Here is a 21346-nt window from a genome sequence, read left to right on the forward strand (position 1 = left end):
TGCACAGTTAAGATACCTTTGCCAAAAATAATCTGCCACCGTCTCTTTTCTGCAGCTCAAGCACCTCAATTACAGTGCTGTCAAAATGAGAGGCGCATTTGCTTGTACATCAGAAGATTTTCCCCATTTTAATTTTTTGTTTTCAACTATCTTCAACTTTTGACCTTAGAATCTCAGCCTGGCTTGCCATGAGCCATACAAAAAAGAGTTAGGGGAGCAGGGAAAGACAGCATAATCATTTTGGAGATCTAGGTTGATTAAAACAATAGGTAATCTTACCAACATTAAAAACCTTGCAACTTGTATATTAAACAACACTAAAATTTCTCTTGTTTAGAGCTTTTTTATAATGTTAACATGAAGACAAGACCTAGTTGCCCAGGAAGTAGAAAGATAAGCTACACTGTTCAAACCCAAAAGCCCTCCAAAAACATTTAATTAAATATGTAGCTTTTCAAGCATTACTCTGCAGTTCTTTTCTTTCACATTACTGACCCTCCTGCCTCTTTCTGAATCAGTTACGCAGAAGCATGCCCAGAGGCAGGGCCATCAGAGCCACCACACCTCCCTCACCCTGCAGCCCTGCCCTCTCCAGCCAAGGTGTCTCCTTGGATGGTACCACCTGACCACTGCATTTTACAAACTGGTTACTTCAGCAAAAGCTTTCCATCTTGGTCTTGTGTGGTGCAAGCCATCGCAATCGGTTTTACAGGAGAGTTTGAGGCTTTACCCCACCATGTTAGAGGGTGACAAGCTTCAGACAGACCCAACAGCTCCTAGGGCCAAAGCAGCCACACCACAGCTGCCAGCGTTGCCCAGTGGCCCACAGCAAGGTTGGGGCGCTGGGTTCAGCCTCCTGCTGGTGAGAGAAAGGTATGCAAAAGTTGTACAAAAAGGGACTACACTATGTCTGTGTGTCACCACTACCCTGAGTATTCACTTATACTTTCTCCCATAAAGCTCAATCTGAGTGGATGTAGGAGACAGGGTCTTGGTTTGACCTGTTCTGTGCATTGGCAGGAGTTATTTTAAGAAACATGCCTTTCAGGAGAGCATCAATACTCTTGGGAGCAGCCAGCTCTATTGAAAATGAACCCCAGAGCTCATCGGGGTCTCATCAACTGAGACACAGTTATGTATTTCACTTCTTCTAGTTTCTCCCTGCACTTAGCCCTACCTCCATTTTCCGAGGTCCTTCACCACTGCAGGATACAAACCCTTTTCATAACACCTCCAGTAACCATCTGACAAGGATAGGAAGTCCTTACGCTCCTCTTCTCATTTTTCTTTACAAGTTTCCAACATCTTTAAAGCAGTTATGTATCAAAACCTCTGTTTTATCCCCAAACACTGGAGAAACAGGACTTCTTCCCTCCAGACCCCCTGACTGCCTCTCTCCAACTCACTGCTCCCACTGACAATTCTCCCTCACTGAATGGGTGAGCTCACTTGGTTTCCACACAGATGCAGGCACTTGAACCCATTCCACTCCTGGTCAGAACCCTCCTCCTCACACCTTCTCTACTTTGTCTTTTGCAAACCTCTGGGTGTTTGACTTTACAACCTGAATAATATTCTGTGAGGTCTCCTTTGTGAGAGGAGGAATAGCACCATTGGCCTCAAGGGCCATCAGACTGTGCTCCATGTCTTTTCTAGAAATTTTTTTTTTCCCTTCTGCTCTTTCTTTCTTTTGCTTGTTTTTTATTCTTTCCTCCAGGCAGATGCAACTGGCACATCCTCTCTTCACGTGGGAAGCAGTAGGTGGTTACGTTAGTCAGACTATAAGACCAAATGAAAATATAGAGCAAAAATGCATGCTGCCCTAAGTGTAAAGCTGAAACATGTGTTAAGGTTCACTGTGCAAGAAAGTAGTAGTAGCTTCATATTTACACCCGATGTGATTGCGCTCTCCACCTTTAAAGGAAAGTTTTAATTCCCTTGTATTCAGCCATTTCAGGGATGTTGTTTTTAAAACAGTAGATTTTAAAACCATGATCCACAGGGAAGTTGGATTGACTTTCAGGACTGACTTTTACTTTACCACAAACCAGTTCTAACACATACAGGAGTACAGAGGACTTCATGGAGCCAATTCAGCATGGGTGAACAGCATCCTATCCCAGGTCTGCTCCCTGCCTTTAATGGGCAGCAGCTTGGACTTGACAGCCAGAAGAGCAGTTGCCTCATGCACCAGTGATGACAATATCAACCTGAGCTGTGTGTCCATCGGCAGGGCATACATACAGAACTTATAGATCAACAGAGTCCACTGCACAGCTGAAATGGAAAATGGCTTTAGCTATCAGTTGAGGCATCTGCCTGATGCTTAAGCTTTCAGTCCATTAACTGAGGAAGGGATGTACCTAAACCAGGTGCCTTTAGACCTTTCAACTTTGAATGCCTGCCCAGCTGCCAGTTGGCTATTTACAATAGAAGATAAAACAAGGTTTCTGACAGCCAAACTTCCTTTCCTCTTTCTTCTTCCTCCCATGGCTGAGCAGGCTCTGTTCTGAAAATGCTCCTGTCTGACTAGACAGTATTAGCCTGGTAAAGTGCAAACCTGACACAGTTTGACTTGGCTGTTCAATTTTGAATGGCACACAGCCAACTTGCTACCAGTTGGGCTATTCATGCTGCAATAGGAAGCAATCTTCCTGACATGCAAACTTCCTTCTTCTTCTGCCTGAGCAGTAGTGCAGGCAGTCAAAGATGCTGAGCTAGATAAAGAACAATTTAACCCTGTAAAGATACGGGTCTTGAACCAAGGCTGTACTTCAACTTCATTGTCATAGCCAGCAGCAGAAAAAATCATTACCCATGGCAAATCCTGGAAAGACATAAAGGAGTTCTTGCAATAGAGAATTGCTGTTACAGCTCCTATAGCAGCACATACCCCATATTCAGGTGCAAATGTGTGATCTGGAAATCCTTGGTAAAAACAATGGGCTATGGGAGGTGATAATCTAAATTGGAATTCAAGGTGCCATCACAGAGTTTGATTACATTAATCTTGCTGTCAGGAATACTAACCTATTAGAAAGGACTCACCTGTGAGTTAAACTGGTTATAAGAGATCACTGTCTTCCCCTTGCTTTCCGTCCTCATGGCAAATCTTAATCCTATTTAAAAAAAAAAAAAAGGTTACATCAGCCTGCAATGGGTTTCATTAGTCTGGTCACTTGAGCTGATGCACAATATCCTTCCTGGAGGACAGCAGGTTAGAAGAACTGCCTGTCCCACCTAAGAACACCAAGGCACCAATACAAGCCATGTGTTTGTGTAAGGCTCTCCTTAGCTTCTTATCTTAAGGGGAAGGAGAGGCTTGGAATAGCAGGAGGAAACAAATGGGAAGCCTATATTTTAGTTTCCAGTTGAAACAAAGATGTTCTGCACCGCTCATACCCTCACAGTCTTACAATTTTTACTTGTTCTCACTGTTTGTTACACTATTGTATCATGGGTGTAGCTGTGGGACTGGTTTACACTCCAACCCTGAAAGCAAGATGGTAGACGTTGGGGATGTACCATGCTGTTCAGCTGAGCAACTGGAAATCAAAGTCAGTGAAAAGAAAGTTTTTAGAAAAAATAAAACCATTGGAAGTTTGTTAATACCCAGGTGTAGGCTCCATGGTGTACAGTGTATTTGTCTAAGCCACAGCAATAAGAAATCCACAGCAAGAATAAAGAGTATTCATAGAAGAATATCATGCTTCAGGCAGAATCACTTCCCTTCCAAGCTGCTTCATCATTGTGACCATGGTGTTTTTGAATCAGGTCCCCATGAGCACCTTTCACCCCTTGCTGGTCATTTCCACTAGTTTTCCAAAATACTGAGAGCTGAACTCAGGCAAGGGACATTCTCACAAAGCTGCTGTGTCACAGAGGAGGATGTGGGTTCACATTGACTGAAAACAGCCCAGGTCAGGACCCAGGGAGCTTCAACCAGGAATGAGGACCTTGTGCTAACCATCCCCTCAGTAAGTTTTCAGACAATGCCAACTTGGGCAGGAGTGTTGATCTGCTGGAGGGATCTGGATAGGCTGGATCAGTGAGTCGAGGCCAATTGTACGAGGTTCAACAGAGTCAAATGTCAGGTCCTGCACTTCGGTCACAACAACCCCATGCAATGCTACAGGCTTGGGGAAGAGTGACTGGAGAGCTGGCTGGCAGAAAAGGACCTGGGGCTGTGGGTCGGCAGCTGGCTGAATGTTAGCTGGCAGTGTGCCCACGTGGCCAAGAAGTCCACTAGCATCCTGGCTTGTACCAGAAATAATGTGGCCAGCAGGACTAGGGACTGTACTCGGCACTGGTGAGGCCACACCTCGAATACTCTGTTCTGTTTTGGGCTCCTCACTACAAGAAGGACATTGAGGTGCTGGAGTATGTCCAAAGAAGGGCAACAAAGCTGGTGAGGGGTCTAGAGAGCAAATTTTATGAGGAGGGGCTGAGGGAACTGTATTGTTTAGCCTGGAGAAAAGGAGGCTGAGGGGAGACCTTATCACAGGCTACAACTACCTGAAAGGAGATTGTAGTGAGGTGGGTGTTGGTCTTTATGTGATAGGATGACAGCAAATGGCCTTAAGTTGTGCCAGGGGAGGTTTAGATTGGATATTAGGAAAAATTCCTTCACTGAAAGGGTTGTCAAGCATTGGAACAGGCTGCCCGGTGAAGTGGTTGAGTCGCCATCCCTGGAAGTATTTAAAATACATGTAGACATGGTTAGGGAGATGGTTTAGTGGTGGACTTGCAATGTTAAGTTTACGGTTGGACTTGATGGTCTTAAAGGTCTTTTGCAACCTAAATGATTCTATGATTCTATGCTCTTCTGGAGGTGTGTCCTGCACCACCAGGAAGCAGTGCAGGGAGGGAAAGATATGGTGACTTCTTCTGCTATTTACATCAATGCACAATATGCAAGGAGAAAAAACAAGTAATGTTTAGATTCTTGAACTGACAATTTTTTCTGCCAAAGATTGATATCCCCTTGTAGTTGTGCAAAAGAAGCTGAGGAATAGAGTTAAAAAAGGCAGTGAATTTTAGAAAAACAGTCGCTATGAACAATATATCAAGTACCCCAGGCATATAATTCTGCTTTCAGCCAAGACTCTTGATGTAAAACAAGTTAAATCTGGAGAGTTTGAGATCTGGGGTGTGTATTGGTCTTTATTTACAAAGAAAGTACACAGAATTCTGTCTCTTTGAATACAGTAGGGACAAACAACAGGAGGCAGTTTCTTTGTTCAGAAAATCAAATCCGTTTTAAGCCAGCATTCTGTCCAAAATTAGAACTTTCTCTCCCTCTTTGGATTTCTTCCAGGGCCATGCTGCTGGTACTTCCTTGGCTGGCCCTGGCTCTTTTTGGACTGCATTTTTGTTAGCTTCACTTCACACTTACACATATGAACTTTTATGATCTAGTCTGAACCCATCATCTGTGTTTGCAAAACGTTGCAGAAAAAGTTTATTGACTGGTATGGTCCAGGCTTTCCTTAGCACCTTGCTGGTCTGTGACTTGGGTAGCATTTTCTATTGTTTCATTTGCTGTTAAGCAAAAGGATATTTAACTGTTTTCTCTGTGAGATAATAGGAGAGTCTACCAGCCAGCTATACTGATGTTTGAGATCATCAATATGTCGAAATTATGAACCCTGGATGCTGCTGGCATCTTCCAGCCTAGAGGTACTTATTAAAAGAAAACAAGTTAGAATATGCAGGAAGTTAACTGGCAGGTTGACAACATGATCAGAATTCAGAAGGTGAATCTGACTTACATAAAGGTGTGCATTTAAAGCGGAGCATTCTTACAGCTTTAGATTGTTAGCTGTTAAGGTAGCATGAATTTGATTTGATTAAATTTCCTTTGAATTTTAATTAAGCTACATAAAAAATTAATTATTAAAAACAGTAATCAAAAAGGAATCAAATGCAGTTTACCTAATCTACGTTAAAATGAATTTTGTTTCGCATACCTGAGGGTCACCTTGTATTATGTCTAAAACGTAAATATTACCTCCCTGACTCCTTTCATGACATCCATGAAAATGAAATATGGCTGGTGAGTGTAATATTAATATATACTGACATGCTTGAAGCAGTATGTAATAGGCATTCAGCATTGTTCTGAAAAATAACTCCAGCTGATGATATACAAAACAGAAGGGTATAACAATGTGATTGCTCTGCCAAATTTGCTCTTAGCAGCAGTGGCTGTTAGATGTGACTCATGAGCACTGGGATTTGGTACATGCTTTGCTGCTTGAGAGCATGGCATATCCCTATCTAGTCCAGTTTAAGAATCAAACAGGAGAGTTGACTTAATTCATCAGTGGGAAAGGGGCATGAGCAAGCTGCTTAGTTCGTCCTAAAGCTGGCTGAAATTCTCTTTAATAAGAGTAGCAGTTTGATGTTTGTTTTATTGTTTGTGTCACTGAAAAGTAATTTGACACATTGCCTTAGAAAAATGGCTTCCGAGCTCAAGCTCGGAAGGAGTAGGATGCTCTTATAGCAAATGGAGAGCAGTAATTGTCTCAGCCTCGAAGTCTACTCTTCCTGTTCTTGTGACTCACCATCAGGGAAAACACAGACACATTTCTTTCTCTGCTGGCTATGCAAGCAGACTGGCTTCCTCGTGAGCAGCCAACTTACCTGGATAAAGGTAAGTAGCATATATACCAGCTTCTCCCAAAATGTTTCAATATAAATAAAATCTAAGTTACATGTTACGCTAGTCAAATGAAGAGCTAGTGATGGCAAAAAACATAAGCTAGCATGTGCCCAGAAACATTTACAAGCACAACTTACATTACTTATGTAATGTCATCTAATGACATCAAATAACAATTTTTTTTTTTCAGAATAGATTCCAAGATGCAATCTGAATCTTTTCTGAAGTAAAACCCTTTCTGACTGCAGGAATTTTCAGTGAGATCAAAACAGCTTTGCAAGAGAGAAATAGGTTGATTTGAAACAGCTTTTTCTGACAGAAGTTACTCAGAAAATGTTTCTCAGCTGAAGCTGCTTCTGACCTTATAAAAACTTGAACAATTCTCTGAAACTTGAAAGCTGTGATGGTTACATGTGCAGTGCTGTGTTCCTTTGACTTTTCCCCTTCCTTTAAAATGTAAATCCATGACAGATCCATCTGTTTATCTTTCACAGTACAGAGCCATGCACATTTCTTGTCCTATACAAATGATTAATAATGTCATGACTTTTTAGCCACTGACTATGAAGAAACACTTTGCTTCTTACCCTCTGCTTCATAATTTGAAGTCTCCCACCCCCATCCATGACACATAGGCCTGTCATTCTCTTTCACTGTCATTTCCTTCTATTTTATCTAAGTGTTTCAGAGTTTTCCCCAGGAAATTCTTTTCTATTCATTTTTAGTGTTTTTAAGGGAGCAAACAAGATGAAAGCTTAAGGAAAAAAATGTTGTCTTTCTTGACATTGTAAATATAGCTGATGTTTCCCTTTTTGTAACCATGTGGGATGCAATCTGAAAACTATTAAGGTAAATAGCGTTAGTGAAGCCTTCATTTTACAGCACAGCAGACGCTGCTGAAACTGAGTATCTTTCTAAATCAGTTAAAAAGCAATACAAAGTCAGAGCAATGGAATAAGAGATTTTAGTAGATATCTAAAGCCTAATTGCTCCTCTCCACAGCATGATATGCTAAATGTTTCACTTTTTGTTGGTTCTTATTAGTGGCTTTAAACCCAGGAATATAACTTGATTGCCTTCTTATGGTGTAAACCAGGAATAACTCATTTGAAGTCAGGTTGTTCTCATGAGGGAGGTTGCTAATCAGACTCTGGTAAAGCAGATGAGAGTAGTTTCCTTTTCTCTAGCTACTTTTGTGCAATAAGCAACATGCAGAAGATAAAATGTCTCTCCACATTTTTTACTGGCACCAACAGCTACTATGCAACCAATTTGCTGAACGTTGTTTTCCAAAATCCCCATCTGACAGAGTAACTGAATAGTACAGCATGAAAAAAAAGACAATCCTGTACTAATCAGGAATTCCTCTACCTTCAGCTAGGTCTTCTTAAAATATGGTAATTAAACTAACAAGTAGGAAAATTTGAGAAAGAGGAATTCCCCTTGTTACCATGGAAATTACAACTTGTCTGACTGATAAAGGAAAATATATTTGCTGTATTAATAACTTCAGCAGCTGAAGAGGACACAATATTTACAGAATTGGAGAATCACAAGATAACTGAGACTGGAAGATACCTCTGGAGGACATCTTGTCCAACTTCTTGTTCAAAATAGGTCAAACTAGATCAGGTAGTTGACCTGCTGGGTTTTGAGTATCTCCCAAGGATGGAGAATCCACAGCCTCCCAGGGAAACCTCTTCCAGTCCAATGGAAATTTTCAAATGAGAATTGTTTCTTGTTCTGATTTGTGCCTGTTGCCTCCAGTCCTGACACTGTACACTTCGAGGAAGAGTCTGGCTCTGTCTTCTCCGTACCTTCCCATGAGGCAGTTGCAGATAGCACTTTAATATTTTCTACAAAGTTAACTTCCAACCACTTACCCCACTCTCTGTAGTGTTGCAGGAGGTTATGCTCTACCAGGACTTTGGACTTGTTCTTGTTAAACTTTCTGAGGCTCCTGCCACCCCATTTCTCCAGCCTGTTGAGAATTTCAGGTTCCTCTCAGTGTGCCCATCAGCATATCTACGATCTGCTGGCTTGGTATTATTGGCAGGTGTGCTGAGGGTGAACTTCCTATCATCCAGGTCATTAACAGAGATGCTAAACAGTATGGGTCTCAGTATCCCTCTCTGAGGAATATATTCAGTAACCAGCCAGCAGCTGGACTTTGTACTCATGGTTGCACAACCCTTTGAGCCCAGCAATCCTGCTGATTTTCCACCTAGCCGACCATCCGTATATCCAATCCCCTAGCTCACCAGTTTGTGTACTAGGAGACTATGGGAGACAATGTCAAAAGCCTTGCAAAGGGTGGTGCAGTCATCTCATCGTAGGAATCGGACAATTTAGTGGCAGAGACCTTTGAGCTGCTGAAGATTCATACTGATTTATTGATTTTTGCCTGTTTCTTTTTAGCCAGTAGTTTTGACCCTGCTATTTATAGTCAGTTAAATCTTCTGGTTTCTATTGTCTAGGTGGTACAACACCATTGCATTTGAAACAGATTTTTCAGTCAGAATGCTATTTTTCTCTACTTGCCAGGATTCCTAGTTGGCTGAAGCCTCTGGGAAGGCACTATATGCTCTCCTCCTCTGAAAAGAAAGAAAATTATGTATTGTGCTTGCAGAGCCAAGATGTATGATAGAAGATGTGGTTTATTCGTTGTTGATAGACACCATTTTGCAAAGACATCATTAAGAAAACAAGTCTTTAATATCAGCTGAAATGTAATAAACTTCATCCATAAAGAAAACATTTACTGATTCCAAGTAATTCCATGATTTGGCCAAAAAAAGTTTCTTCTTCATGGAAGAAGGAAAATCTTTGGGGGAAAATTTCATCAAAAATTCAGCTTTCTGTCAAAGAGCATTTTAGCTGGAAAATATTTCCAATCTGTCAGCTAAGGCTAGGTGCCGTGAGTCACTGGAACCTAGATGAAAATTAAGTCCTGTTATTTAAAGTAAAGATAGAAGTAATGACATTTATGTACACTTTGTAAAATGACATGTCACTGTAATAATAAAATGCCTACTTGCAAGCTACTATTAAAGCTTTTGTTGAAATTATTAAAATGAACATTTCAAGTATATATTTGAATACCCAACATAAATTATTATTTAAAAACACATAGAACAGTGTGGATAGTCCGTTTTTTTCCTTACAACTTTCCTATAATGAAGGAGATTTACAAATGTTAACAACAGTTAGCACAATTGCCCCAATCTCTGATTCATCAGACCTCAGAGCTGTTTGCCCTGTCTCCAACATCCATGTGACCTCATAAATGCCTGACGTGCTGTAACAAATCTCCATTGCATTCTTTCTCAGGATATTTTAGTTACTTCCTTGTACCTTGCAGTAAAAGTATTAGAATAGAAGCTCATGTATCATTATCCTTGCACAACATCAGTTCTTGCAAATGTCTTCTTAGCACATATCTGAGCGAACCCCATTTAAATTTGTGTAAACATTTTGTGCTATTGAACTAGAAGTCACTTAATTTTGCACCTGTCCCTTCCTCAGTTTGAATAATACACACATATTCCTCCTTCCTGTTATTGTTCTCCCATATAGGAAAAGTAAGAAGATCCAGAGTGTGCAACTTGTAAAGGAAATTACATTAATGTATATTGGAAAAGCACATTAATAATAAATGAGTTAGCAAGTGCCCAAGTTTGCTATAGAAAAAATTCAACCCTCATTATCAAAGGCATTTTTCTATAAATTATGGTTATCTATTCTTCTTTGCATGTACTTTACATTCAATTTCTATTTCACTCAATGGGAATGGGCTTGTTTTCTTTGTCCAGCACTGACAAAAACTATGAAGAGCAAGAGGGCAAGTGATTTATACATTCTGTTTTTTCAAAGTCTCCATGGATGTCATTAACCATGAGGGATTATATACCACATGGATGAGAGGAGGTTTAAATCAGTAGCAGTGGAGCCATGGGGAATTCAAAGGAGAGGATCTCTAGATGCAGAGAAACATTTGAGCAACATAATTGAATATGGTGCTAACCAAGGTTAAATGGCTGACACAATGAATTGCAGAATCTGAGCACAGAGAGATCTTGATAAATTGAAGGACTAGGCCAACAGGTAGCTCATAAGTTTTGATAAAGAAAAGTGAAAGAAGCCCATGCAATGGTATGGCTGGGAATGGACTGGCTAAGACCATTCTTGTTGCACATCAGGCAAACCTGGCTGATGATCTGAGCTACTTTAGGAGGTCTATAGCCAGCAGGTCAAGGAAATCTATTAGCACACACTATTCTGTGCTGGTGAGGCTGGCACTGGAATATTGCCTCCAGTTTTATTCATCTCCCTTCAAGAAGGATGTGGGCAAAATAGAAAGGGTCTGGTGGATTGTTACCAACAGGACCAGGGGCCTACAGCATATATCCTGTGAAGAAAGGCTGAAGGAATTAGTCAACCCAGGGACAAGAAGGCCAAGGGGTGATCTAGCAGCTACCTGTCACTAGTTCGAGGGTAGTTACAAAGATGACAGATCAGTTCTTGGTAGTGCCAGATGTTATAACAGAGATAGTGACCAGAAATTGTGGCTTGGGGGGTTCAGGTTGTACATTAGGGGCATGAGAAGGCATGGTTTTGCTAGCAAAACTAGTGCAGCACTGGAACAGGTTGCCCAGAGATGTCCACAGAGTATTTCAAGACTTGGCTAGAAAAAGCTGTGGCTGATGTGACTTAACCTGAGAAACAGTCTTACTTCAAGTGGGAAATTGGACTGAATGACCATCAGTGGCCCTTCCAGCCCACATTTCTAAGCTTCTGTGAACTAAATTGGTCTGAAATGTGCCTAATGTAATGCCAACAATAAACCCAGACCTGAAGATATGTAACAAAAGTATGTTCTTGACTAGCTACAAAAAGAACTGACATAATTCATAATGATCTTTACTAAATGTTGTAATAGTTGAACACCTAACAGCATGCCTGGAAGCTAGAAAAAAATGAGAAAAGTCAAAATTTGAGTGCATAATCAGGAATACTTGAAGGTCTTTTCATGGTATAATGACAAATTTCAAGATTTGCTGTTGTGGAGGCAAGCAGAAATAATCAGTCAACATGTCTTGGTGTCTATTTGCCTTTTAATTGGAAAAGGACTACTAGTTTGCATAGCTGCTTATTTTGTGGGAAGGTGGTTTTCCAAAATAGTGGTTTCCCTCCAATCACATATTCCAGAGGAATAATTTCAAGAGGACAAGTTTGAAAACCTTTATTTTCAAAGTATCGGTAGAAAGTGGTTGGAATGGTTAAGCTTTTCGTTGTGGAGTCTAAAGCATTTCTAGTCGCCACTGTAGAAAATGCACGGGAGGACAGCAGTACCTGTCTACACAAGCTGCAGATTTCATGCAACACCACTCTTCATGGTTGAGCATCTTAAATATATTGGAAAAAAAAATGTTTTCATACCATGATGTCAGATTTCAGAGAGCATAAGGAGCATCATTCCTTCAGCAATGAAACTTTCATAACTACAGTGACGTATGAAGGTCTATTTTCAGTCCTGCTGCAGAGACAAGGTGCTAGAACAGGTGTCTGTGGCTTTCTGAGTTTGCACTTAGTGAAATTAAGTTTCATTTGTGTTCACTGTAATGTGTTGGTGCAGCATGTGGGCATTTTTCAGACATTTCAGGAGTTTTTCTAAATATAGGGCTGTTCAGACAATACTAGACTTCTGGCTACTGAGAGCCACAGATACCAAATTTGGGTTACCAATGCAAAACAGTGCAACACAAATTCAGAACAGAGAAATCCAGTGTGTTTAGTAAGTATGATGGGATATTTGTTTTTTATTTAGCAATTTGGTAATGTATGTACTGTGAGTCAAGAGTAGAAAATATCTTTAACCACTAAATTCTTCTAATTGTTCTTTTATGTGTTGAGGTGGATGGATGAAGGCCGCTGTGACCTCCAGGGCTTCTTTGAAATGATACACAAATAACTTTAGCATTATTCTGTATTTCCATTACTCTTTGAAACAATTCCAAAGATGCAATCACTTTGATAGAATTATATTTTGCGAAGTTCTTGAGAGTTAGCATCTCATGCTGCAAATGATAGAGGGCATATTTTTATTGTATCAGTGTCATAGCTAAGATAAATTTTAATTCTGTGAACAAAACCTTTTACACAACAAGGTGTTTCCTCAATGTTATTTCTTCTGATAGCTGAAACTAAGGTCATAGTCAAATGAAGTTGCAAAAACAGTGGTGGAGTTGAAGCAGAGCATCTTTTATGTACATGCAAGTTCAGTGTAGCTAGTAGATGCCTGTTCTATGTAAGAACAGCAAGTGTAGTATAGAATTCAGCAGGTATGCAATATAAATCAAAAGTCATATTTACTTGCAAAGAATCCATGAGAGAAATCTTGTCTCACATATGTTGAACACAGCACACAACTATGTTGAAAATACTGAAATTGTGGTAAGTAGTTGGACTTAGGTAAGCAGTGCTTATGGAGTCAATGACAAACTTGCAGTTGTCCTCCTAATACATCAGAAACGCTGAATATATACTTTTTTACATCCACAGTATGTAAGGAATTTATTTTATTTTTGTGATACACACAATGGACACAGTGAATTTTAAGTAACTATTGCCTAGGTGAGACATTATTTCCTAGTAATAAATTATTTTTTTCTGCAGTATGTTAATAGATCTTGTTTTGTAGAATAGCCACCATACCTAGGACTTGCTGTCTAGACCCCCATCTGCAGAAGGTTTCTCCTATGTACATAGAGTTTGCTTGAACTTGTCGCTCTGTATTTGACATACGGGATTTTGAGATACAGCTGTTTTTGCAGTGTTTGAACATTCTTGCTTTATCTTGCCTTCATTTGCCTTCTGCTATTGCTGATTCAACATGATGATATCTGTATTACCAGGTCTGATTCCTGCTCTAAATGCTTTGTAATACTGTGAGCTGATCTCACGTTATTTCATCTACCACGCTTCAAAGTGCACGTGCAACTATCGGGTCCCATGAAACAGCAAAATACGGTTCCGCGTATTTATGTGCCCAGTTTCTGTCCATGTTGCTGAAATTTATAGCCTATGACTACAATATATAGTTACGCACACAAAAAGTTGTTCTGTGCCAGAAGAGCAGTATCCCATTTATCATTAGCGACAGGAAGTGCACAAAGCACCGGCTGGCTTTCAGCGGAGTCTGCAAGGAGAACATTTTCTTTCCTCAAAAAGCCCTTTGGCCTTACTAGTTTTCAAACATTTGAATCCATCAGTAAAAATAATCATAGTCTCATTCTACCTTCACAAACACGACATAGATGGGTCCAGATTTAGTAAGACATTTTTGCCACCGTTTTGCTGTAGAAATGGTGAATTCGGAGTCTCAGTTTGTTCCATAAATGTAAAGGAACAAGAAATAGTAAAGAACGGCTGCAGCTACAGGCAGGAGCAGCAGCGAGACGCAGAAAGAAAGATCCGTCTATAACAAAGGGAAAGGTCCCAGCCTCCTGTCTTACCTGGCAGAGCATGAGGTGCGTGCTCAGCGGTAACACTGACCCACCAGAGAAAGAGAAAACTATGTCCATAGACAAAGATCAACACCAGGAGAATGGCTTCATTGCAGGTCAGGGCATGCCGATGATGAGGCATAAATCTTACAAAAAATGTGGGGTTTGTTCACTTACACAAAGAAGAAAATAAGTTAAATTAGACAAGGCCAAAATCAGCTTTGTGCAATAAGTTGCCAATCTGCTACGGGGTTTTCTACGTTTCTGGCCTGAATTTGTCTTCTATTAGTCAAAAAGGCACTTTTAAAAAATGGCTGATATTCTCAGTTTTATACCTTCATTTTTTCCCTTAAGGTCATTTAGGGAAACAGGAAGCATTCTCACTCATTATGTTTCTGCTTATTGTTTAAACAACAGCATTTTCTGAGCTGCCCTTTTAACCACATTTACAAAGTCTACAGACTGGGTGCTGGGTGTTGGAACCCAGTGGAAAATCCTCTAACAGCAGAAGTAATCAGAGCTGAGCTGAGGGTCACACAACAATTTATACCAGTGGAAGTCTGGTTTCTATATTTTCTTGAGTTTCTACAGAAGCCCAGGAGCTTCACATATCTGAATGAAGCCTATCGGGATCCTGTAATACAAAAGTAGTTTTATCCCATAAGGTATGTTTTATGGAAACATTTGAACACCTTGGATGTTATGAAGTTTTCAGGTTAATTGTGCTGGAATTTAAAAACTGTCAAGATTTCAGAATCTTTGGATTTGCAAGGCATGTAGGAAAATTACAAAATCACATCGCTTCTCATCATCCTCCTGCACCTCTATTTCTGGCACAAGGAAGGGCTTTGGAAATAAACCAGCTTGATTAAGAACACTTACAGTGGGCATGTAACTTGACTGCCAGGAGCTATTAATTCATTTCACAGCTGGAAGTCACTGAGATATCGTATAGCTACCAGTCAAAACTGTCAACAACACTATTACAAAAGGCATCCAGTCTGGGGTGCCTCATTTCTGGGACACTCTGTCTCATACCTGGTTTTCTAAGCTGCCAGACAGCACAGAAAATCCATGTGAAACAACGTCTGAAAACGAGTCCCTAAATTTCCAGAGACAGTCTCTCCAAAACTGAGACAAATATCAAAAGTTTGGCCATAAGTATGTATTTGTCTATAAAATACATAGAATAATCCCATCATATAAATGTTACTTCTTAGCCCCTCAGTCTTCCTAGCCAGCAACTCAGGAACCAGGTTGGCTAAATTATCGCAGATGGTCCTAAGGAACAGATTTCGGTTCTCACACGAGTTATTGATTATGGTCACTGCAGCAGCGGATATATCTCTACTTGTGCTCAGAACTGGAGAGGGATGGCAGTCCCGCATGCCATTCACAGAACACTTTCTAAGATACTGCATTGCACAGTGGAACTGATTCAGTATTTCAGTACTAACAGTCATTTTCTATGTGTTTTATTTTTAAAGAATATGTTAATCAGAAGCATATTGGGCATATGGGATATCATGGGTGTTGAAACAGCTGGGAAACGTTCTCGGCATACCTATGAACCACCTGATTTGTTGCTACCTTTCCTCATTTCTCTGATTTGCTCTAATTCACATCAGGAACTGTGACTGCATCCAAGATAGGAAAGCAGCTCTGATGAAGCATGGACACACTGATGTAGTTTTCTTCTGACACAGAGAAGTTCTCACTTCCTCTTCCCCACCACTCTGTTTTCATGAGTCTCCTTTCTGAACGTGCAAGTTTAAAGAAAGAAATATTAAGAAACCAACCAGAAGACCAGCACAGTATGACTCTAACTTGCAGCTTCCAGGCTGCCTGCATAACTGCCCAGAATAATTAAATGAGCAGTCTTACTCACATTAATGGCCTGACTCACTATTTATAAGACTGACCTTGAATATCTATAAGACAAAAACCACCTGTGTAAATTATTCTCTGCAGCTAACAGGAAGACTAAGCATTTATGCAAGCAAAACGCTATAACAACACGAAAGATATTCTCATTGGCAAATCAAACACAGTGTTACACCTTTTGCTAAATGATAGGGAAGGAACAGGACCAAGCAGAACACAATGGGGGGAAAAAAAAATCACACCTGGCTCTATAGGTGAGCACAAGGGAGAAGAAACATACCTGACGTGTCGTCTTGGGACCACAGAAAATGTCTGACTGCTGAAGTTCACTTTGGGAAGTAAACAGCTTGCTCTTCGGACATCCAAGTCTAAGTGAGGGAAAGGAGGCAGCACAGCAAGTCCTATGCTGTGTATAAGCTTTATACACAACATACATCTCACAGAGGAATAATCAGAGCCATACTGGAATATTGCTTCTTATTGCTGTTACTTCGGCAGTATGTGAATTATTTCCGTGAGCTGGACTTTTCTAGGTATGTCATGGGGATTTGGAAAGAGGTCTTTAGACAAATATTCTTGGGAAAAACATCACTACCACCCCCATCCCTAGGACTTATAGAAGATTAAAGTGCTAATTATATAGGTACTCCATTAAATAACTGACACGGGAAGTCCTGACTTGATTCAGGAAGTTGTACATCCACTCTGACACTAAGAAAAAGACATTTAAAAGAACAGTGTAAATATAAAAAGAATGTTGATGAAATAAATGGGACTTCAAATTGTATACTTGTTGATAGGAAAGATTCACCTGTAGTAGCGGGTGACATTATTTTTAGCCAATAGGTAAGAAATAGACTGTGGGCAGAATAAAATGGTGCTACAGCAGTGAGACATTTAAAATAACCTGTCAATGGAAGAACACTTCTGTCCTCCACTCTCTGGAGGTCAGAGGATATTTTTAGGCACCCCTGCTTAGGAAGAAAACAATAAAAGCTAGTTACTAGTACGGGCCCTGATTCAGAGGTTCTCACACCCTACTGAGTCTGGAGCACAGTCATTTTAGGAGCAGGCAGGAACAAGAGCTAACTATAACCAGGTATGAAGCAAGACAATCAGCTGAAAATATATGGCTCTTAAAATGAATAAAAAGTGAAAGAACAAGCTTGGTTTCTCTGGAAGAAGAGGGAGATACACCCATATGGCTACAATTGCACAGGCAAGGATTTGAATCTCCTTTCTCTGACATAACGTTTCAGTGCTATTCTCTGCTTGTAGGTAACAAGATGGTGGGTGGAACAAGATGCCCTCCATAAATCTCTTCCAATATAAGTTACTCTACAGTTCTGTGATTAGTTTGCAAGAAAAAAAAGCAACCTAAGCAACCTAGGTGTCACTAACATGATTACAAATATATGTAAAACAAAATTAAAATCTAGAACTGGCTTTGGTAATGCAAATATGACAAGGCACCCCACTTTTTCCATCATATTCTTCAAGGCAGCAAACTACCTTGTCTGGATACCCATAGCAGAGAAAGATACATGGCAACTTGAGGGAGAAATGCCTTCAGCCTGACCTGTTCTGCCCGGGCAAAGGTGCATACTGTGTCAATTGTCAGGCCTGAAATTTGTCATGCTGATGTTTTCATCTGTGTGGCTGGCCATAGAGAGCTGCATTAGGGCAACAGCCACCACAGGGTCTTTTCTAAGATCAAGCATACACTCTTTTTAGCGTTTTGTGAGGCATTTTTCAAGGCTTGCATTTGCCAATGCTTACAAATCTTAAACCCTTCCAAAGGGTAGTAAAAGTGCAGCAGAGCACAATCTGTGGTCTGAATTTCCCCTGAAAGTACTTAACCACTAGGGCAATTTTGTAGATGTATCATCCTTTCTCCGTCACAGTTCTCTTTTTCTGTCATTCTGATGTGAGAACTGATAAAGCTTCAAACATAAAGAAGAAGTTCTCAACAATGTCTCTGCCTTTTATTTCTCCTTTTTTCCCCTCCCTTCCCTTTACCCCTCTTCAAGCCATGGTATCATAAAGAAGGAAGATGACAAGTTTCTCAAATTATTTTACTAATGTTTAACCAAACACTTAGGACTTTTTTAATTAGGTAAAGTGAATGTGTGAAGTGATTCCCCTTCCTCTTCTAACAAGTTGTGCTGGACTCTCCAGCCCCAGTTTCTGCCTGGAAAGGAGTGCAGGACCATTCTTCATAATGATTAAGCCAGCAACAAAAAAAACATCATTAAAATCCTGCCATCCTGAGCAGGTCCATGTACTGCCACAAAGCTGGAACGAGTGCTGCAGCACCTGTAAGTAGTTATCGATGGAGTAAGTTCCAGGGAGTTTTTACCCGGGAATTCACACTGCACTCTCAGCTGCTCCATATGTTACTATTAAGTTACATTTTCCATTATTCTTTTCTAAAATTTTCTGTCAAAATTGGTGCTGCCAAGTCTCCTGCTACAAGGCATTTCCTGTTCCTAAAGTAAATGTGGTAATTTCTTGTATGGTAGTTAGCCTGAATTACCTAACACAGGCAAGACTGGAGGTGGGTAGTTTTCTATTTTATTTTATGTTGCAGTTTCTGCTGGATATGGCTGAGATCCTAATCTTCAAGCACCTCACAAAGGTCTATGAGACTGAGACCCCACAAACTTCCCTTAACTGCATAGAAACTGAAAGCAAGGACTAGCTCAGGGCTTAAGAAATTGGACATGAAAAGCACATCTTACAATACACCTTGCGTACAAAGCCTTGAAAAAAAACACATTTAATGTGAACTAAGAGGACAATTTCTTTTTTGGAGAGGGTGCCTGAGTGGATGCAGGGGCAGGTCACAGCAAGGACCCATCTCCTTGAGACTCCAGGAACAAAGTGCTCCAGCTATTTCAGTCAAACAACAGTCACGTTGCCTGTGCAAGGGTACCATCAGCCCAAGCAGCTGAGTCAAAGCTTTGTGTTTGACAAAAGTGAATGCACTTTTTTTTTTTCCTGCCTTGCTCCTGAAGCAGGCAGTGGGTATGACTTGCACCTAGACCTGTGGCTATTTGGTAAGAAAATTAGAGCAGACTGCTGGTAACATGGTGTTAGTCCACATCATTATCTGCTTTGATATTATATGTGAAAAGGAGACGTCCCCTTAAATTACCCCAAAGATAGCAAGAAACATTAAGACCATTGCTCTGATGGCCTGTTCTTACTGATACAGTGAAGCAAAGCTCATTGAAGATGTGTATTTTCTTTTACCCTGGCAAATTGTGAAGTTTCAGAAGACAAATAAAGGCTGATAGTATGTGAAATTAAAAGACTGTTACTAGTGTCTCAAACTAAAATACCAGGAGGTTTGTCATATTCAAACCAGAGAAGTAGCAAATATTTTGCATCTAAATGGAGAATCTAGCAATTGAATATTTGAATCAGAGGCTGAGGACACCTGTTCTGTCTAGAAGAATCCAGGTAGCGATGCAATGTTGATTTTATGCCATTCAATCTTGGATTTTACGCCATTCAATCTTGGATTTTACAATATGAATCAGACAAGGTGTGGAAAAGAAATAAATATGCTACAGTTCTACTGTAGATGAAAGTGTCTGACAGTGTTCTTGAACTCATCTCAAATCCCCCCACCAAAGAATTTTGGACATTTGATTTTAGAGATGTTTACCACCAAAAAAGAGTAATGTTTGACCACATAACACAGATCCTACAAAAAACTGATGAAAAGACTATTCGCGCCTGTTCAGGATGTCTGCTAGATCATTTGCTGACTACAGGGTTCCTAAGGCCACGTTATTCTTATTATACTACATCTAGCAAAATGTGGCAATTTCCAGTCCAAAAGATGTAATTAACTGGACTAGCTATCATCTTGCCTATTCATACAGCACATGATTGTCATATGATTTGGAAATTTGCACTGCTATGCTCTGGATAGCAAAGGGACAACAGAGAGGCCAGGTCTGAGTCCAGAACTTTAATTGTAATTCATAACCCTGACACCACAAGTGAGCATGGGGACCAGACAACCCACCATATGGGTGATCACCATACTCAGTACACAAGAGACTAAAAAGAGAGCCTTGTCTAGACAACTGTGTAGAAGCCAACTACTGAGCCAGCTACACGGCGGCATGCAGAGAGTTCATATGCATTTGCTTCTCACAGGACAGCACAACAATCCAAGACAGGTGTAGCTCACCCAGGCATATAACAGAACAATTAAGTTTGGAATAAACTTCCAAAGGTCATCTAGTCCAAACTCCAGCTCAGAGCAGGCCTAATCAGGTCAGGTTGCTTAGGGCCATGTCCAGTTGAGTCTTGAAGACCTCCAAGAATAGAGATTTTACATCCCCTCTGGGCAACCCGTTCCAGGGTTTGATCACTGTCATTATAACTTCTTTTATCCTAATACCTAATTAGAATGTTAAATGTCCCGTGTTTGAACTTGTGTCCATTGTCCCCTGTCCAATCATCATGCACCTCTGAGAAGAGTCTAGCTCCACCTTCTCTTTGTCCTCTGATCAGGTTGCTGTAGACAGCCTTTTTAAGGCTGAGCAAACCCATTCCGCTCAGCCTCTCTTCCCTTGACCAGCTTGGTGGCAAAAAGACAATGTACCTGAGTCTTTTCCCTATTACTTGTCACTAGTTCCTCTGCCCCACTGACCAGTAGGCCCACACTCTCCTTAACATTTCTTTTGCTGCCAATGTACCTAGAAACACCTTTCTTGCCATCCTTCACCTCCCTGGATACTTTTAACTCTAGCTAAGCTTTGGTTTTCCTGACTACATATCTACATGCGTGGGCAATGTCCTCCCAGGTAGTCACTTCCACCTTTGTGTGCATCTTTTTTACATTGAGCTCAGCCAGGAGCTCATCCATGCTGGTCTTTTGCCAGCTTGCTTGACTTTCCACACATTGAGATGGATCATTCTTGTCCTCTGAGGACACTGTCCTTGAATATCAACCAGGTCTCCCAGGCCCCTTTCCTTCCAGGAAAGTTTCCTACAGGATCCTGCAAGCAGGTCCCTGAACAAGCCAAAACCTACTCTTCTGAAGTCCTGGATCTAGCTTACTTGTCTCAGGATCTTTAACTCAAGTCTCATTGTTGCTCCAGCAAAGGTTGCCCTTTGCCCTTCATGTTATCCACCCATTGTTGCTCACTTGTGAGTTGCAGGTCCAACAGAGCATCTTCTCTCACTGGTTCATCAGTCATGGGCATCAAGAAATTATCTTCAATACACTCCAGAAACTTCCTGGATTGGTTGTGCCCAGCCACATTGCCCT

Source organism: Phaethon aethereus, assembly GCF_964289735.1.
Source record: "Phaethon aethereus genome assembly, chromosome: Z".
In the NCBI taxonomy this organism is placed as follows: Eukaryota; Metazoa; Chordata; class Aves; order Phaethontiformes; family Phaethontidae; genus Phaethon; species Phaethon aethereus.